The following is a 4453-nucleotide window of genomic DNA, read 5'->3' on the forward strand; positions in this document are numbered from 1 at the left end:
AAGCCCACGCACCTAGAGCCCATGCTCCGCAACAAAAGAAGCCACTGCAGTGAGAAGCCCATGCACCACAACGAAGAGTAGCCCCTGCTCGCCGCAACTAGAGAAAGCCCATGCGCAGCAGCGAAGACTCAATGCAGCCAAAATAATATTAATTAATTAATTAATTAATTAAAAGAAAAAAAGAAGCCAAGCATACTCCTGCTTCAGAGTCTTTGCACTTGCTGCTCTTACTTCCTGGAACTCTCTTTCCCCAGTTATCCACAGGGCTTGCTCATTGACTTTCTTTAGGTCTCTGCTAGCATCACTTCAGGAAGGCCTCCCTGGCCCTTACATAAAACAGCAATTCCCACTACTACCTGTACCCTCTGACCCTGCTCTGCCTTTCCTTTTCTCAGCGAAGTTACATGTCTGTTTTTTAAAAATCCTTTCTTGTTTATTCTCCACACCCCACCCCTACTAGAATGTCAGCTTTTCAAAGGCATTTTTTTTTTTTTTGCGGTACGCGGGCCTCTCACTGCTGTGGCCTCTCCCGTTGCGGAGTACAGGCTCAGCGGCCATGGCTCACGGGCCTAGCCGCTCCACGGCATGTGGGATCTTCCCAGACCAGGGCACGAACCCGTGTCCCCTGCATCGGCAGGCGGACTCTCAACCACTGCACCACCAGGGAAGCCCTCAAAGGCATTTTTGTCTGTCTTTCTCACTGCTATACCCCCAGCATCTAGAATAGTGCCTGGAACAAAGTAGGGGCTCAGTAAAGATATGAGGAATGAATGAATGAATCGGGTGGTAGCAACTTAAATGTCACCTTGATGAGGTCTCCCTTGATTTCACTCACAAGTGAATGGCCTGGACCCACTGTTTTCAGCTTGGTGCTTCTGTGTGTCTCTGGGGACTGAGCCGCATTCATTTGTGATTCCCCAGCCTAGCCCTCAGCATACCACAGACACTCAGGTAATGGTGCTGCTAGGTCTAATATCCACCTGTCCACACATCCAGCTTTGTAAAGCAGTTTTACACCTGGCATCTCGATTCATCCTCACCACAGCCTTCTGAGATGGGTGTGTCGCCCCTGTTTATAGATGTGACCTGGAGAGGAATGATGGCTGGCCCAAGGTCAGACAGCTGGTTGGGGGCAGAGCCACACCTAGAACCCATCTCCTGCTTCCCAGGGAGCAGAGTGTGAAAATTACACTCTATGGGGGCACCTTGGGAAGATCATAGAATCAGCTCCACCGGAGCCTGCAAACCCAGCACCTGCAGGGCCTGCCTTTGGGAGCTGGTACAGCAAGAGTCTCAGATTTGTCACAAGAAGCCAGAAATACTAACTTGGCAACTAATTCAAATGAAGCTAAAACCCAGAACAGACTCTTCCGAGGACTGGATGCGGACCTTTGGCCAACAGTTTGCAACCTTTGCTCTACTAGGTTCTAGATGATCCTCCATTTTACAGCCGAGAAAACTGAGACCCAGAAAGGGGAGTAATTTGCCCAAGGTCACACAGCAAGAGCTTCTCTCTGGTCTGGAGAAGGCAAGATATGGGGGCAGTAACACAGAACCCTCACCCCCGAATCAGTCTCTGACATTCTCTGTAAGGTGGCTCAAGCCAACAAGGAAAAGGAAAACAGATGCCTAATTCCGGGGCAAGTGGCCGTGGGGAGAGCTGAGTTTCAGAAGCAAGTAGAACTGGGTTCAAACTCCAGCCGCAACCCTCACCAGCTGTGTGACCTTGGGCCAGGCCCTTCCTTTCTGAGCCACGGCCTCTCCGCTATGAGAAGGAGACAGGATGCCCTGGGTAAGCGATGACTCACTCTCAGGCTCGGCTGGTCCAGGGGTGCAGGCCAGACTCCACTGGCTCCATGGGTTTTGGATCCTGCAGGCTGGGACTATGCTGTGAATACTTCTGGAGAACTCTGATGCGGTTGCCACAGCGCACGCGCGGCACCCATTCCTGTTTCATCAACCTCCCAGCTCTGCTGGCACAGAGATTGCACCACAGCAGACTGTGGCTTCCAGAAAGGCCTCTGCAGGACAGGCTTGGTGACAGCGGAGCCGACCTCCGGTCCCAGCACCCCCTCCCTGCTGAAGCCCTTTCACAGCCTGAGCAGGTGCCTGATTCTACCAGTAGTGCCTCAGTCACTGGCTAAAAAGCTATTCCAGTCCCTGCTGCTGCTGCTTTTTTTTTTTTAACAAGCTCTCTCTTCAAATTGTAAATGCCCGAGGGGGTTAATACATTAGCTTGCAACACATCATTTCACTGGCCTCTCCTGACACTCAGCTATGAGAGGGGGTGGGCAGGTGGCCTGGCTGGTTGGGCCCCTCACCCCCCTCCACCTCCAGGAGTGGGGAGACCCAGCCCTCCCCTCCCAGGGCCCAGAGGTCCAGCCAGCTCCTCCTACGGCAGAAATGCCTCCTAGGAGGTCACTCCACCGCCCATCACACTGCCCTACCTCTGTGTCCCTCCTTCCCTGACTCAGGGCCACTCTCTCCTCCTCGGCCCCAGCCCCTGCTGAGCTCTAGACACTGGACTCCATTGCTGCTCAGGCTTTCCCCGCCCCCTCCCATGCCAGGCCAGAAGCCTCCCGCCCACTCACACCAGCTGGTGGGCCTCAGGCCCCATCAGTCCTGCCTCCTGAATGCTCTTTTCATCCCCTGACCACTGGCCTGAGCCTCATGGCATGTCACCAGCCACTGCAGTCTCCCCCGACTGGTCCCTTTCTAGAACTGTCTGGCAAAGGGCCTCCAAACTTAAGTCCCTTCTTTCAAGGCTGTCATCTATTCTCAGAAGGACAGCTCATCCCAGCATTCAAGTCCCCACTGACTTTACCTGCCTTATTTCCTATATCTGATAACACGTGCCATGCATTTTTTAATTCCCCACATCAGGGAGAAAAAATTATTCATTGTTTCCCTGAAATTAAAATTGAACTGGGTGTTCTATATTTTACCTGGCAGCCCTAATGTCAGTCCAAACACCCTGGACAACATCATGAGGTTTTTTTTAGCTTAATTTTTTTTTTTTTCCAGCTGCACCATGAGGCATGTGGGATCTTAGCTCCCGCATCAGGGATCGAACCTGCACCCTCTGCATTGGAAGCACAGAGTCTTAACCACTGGACCTCCAGGGAAGTCCCCTTTTAATTTTTTAGTATAGCTATATTTAAGTGCAATATCTTGGACATACTTGTACCAAAAAACTGATTCATTGTTCATCTGAAATTCAAATCTAATTGGGCATCCTGAATTTTTATTTGCTAAATCTGGCAACCTAGGTCCTACATAGGTAATAGGGACCAGGGGGACTGGCAAGGGTCAGACAGCCCCAACCTGGACCCTGAAAACTCTGCCCTGCAGTCAGCCTGAAAGCCTCCTTTCCAAACCTCTGCCCTGGTACCTGGAAGGGGCGGGAGCCCAGAGACTCCTTGGGAGGAATTATTCCACTGCTGCCCACTTCTCTCCTCTCTCTGGGCCTAGTTTCCTTCTCTATAAAATGAAACTCATGGTTTCTCTGTCCCGTTTCCCAACCTCTCGCAAGGATCAAATACCTCAGTAGAGTAGGGGATTCTCAGCTGACCGGATGCACCCAGAAGGCAAACAGGCTTGTGAGAGTTTCTGTTCTTTGGTTCACCAAAGGGCCTTGAGGAATAATTAAGACAAAGGTCCTTTTTGGCTTGTTTTTTCCCAAAGTAGCTCCTAAACCAGTTAAACGACCTCAATGATAATTGATTCAGACATGATCATCAACTAAAAGCATTGGATGAAAAGTTTGTTGGGAATTAGGACATTCACAGGGTATCAAAGTAAAAGTTACCTTTACAATAGGGAGACCAGGCAGGCGCCAACAGGCAGGTGACCCATCACCTGCCCTTTGATCCAATCTGTCTCTAGATTAAAGGAGACTAAAGACATCTGGCCAAGTAAAGGTCATGACTGACCTGGGATTAGAGCCTGGACCGCAAAAACTAATGGCTAGAAAGGACATTATGGGACAACTGGGACAAGTGGAATGTGGACTGGGGATTAGACAACTGTGTTGTTTCGATGTTAAATTCCCTGAATTTGACACTTGCACAGTGGTATGTAGGAGAATGGCCTTGTTCTTGGGAGGTGTGTGGTGAAGTGTGTAGAGGTGAAGGGCTACATATCTGCAACTAACTCTCCGTGGTGCAGCCAAAGTAAACAGATAGATAGGGAGGAAGGGGGAAAGAGGTCAAAGGATAACAGCTGGTGAATCCGGTGGTTCATTGTACTATCCTTGCAACTTCTCTGTACATTGGACATTTTTCCAAATAAAAAGTCTGAAGGAACACCCACCCAGAATAAAATATCAGAAGTAGAAGGGGTCTTAAAGACCTTGTTCCCTGACCCTTTCTCAGAGAGGGGAAGGCCTTGGCCTGTGGTCACACAGTGAATGGCAGCTGAACCCTCCCCACTTGGTCTGAGTCCCAAGAGCAGG

The sequence above is a fragment of the Lipotes vexillifer genome, unplaced genomic scaffold (assembly GCF_000442215.2).
Source record: "Lipotes vexillifer unplaced genomic scaffold, Lipotes_vexillifer_v1.1 scaffold382, whole genome shotgun sequence".
NCBI classification, from domain to species: Eukaryota; Metazoa; Chordata; class Mammalia; order Artiodactyla; family Lipotidae; genus Lipotes; species Lipotes vexillifer.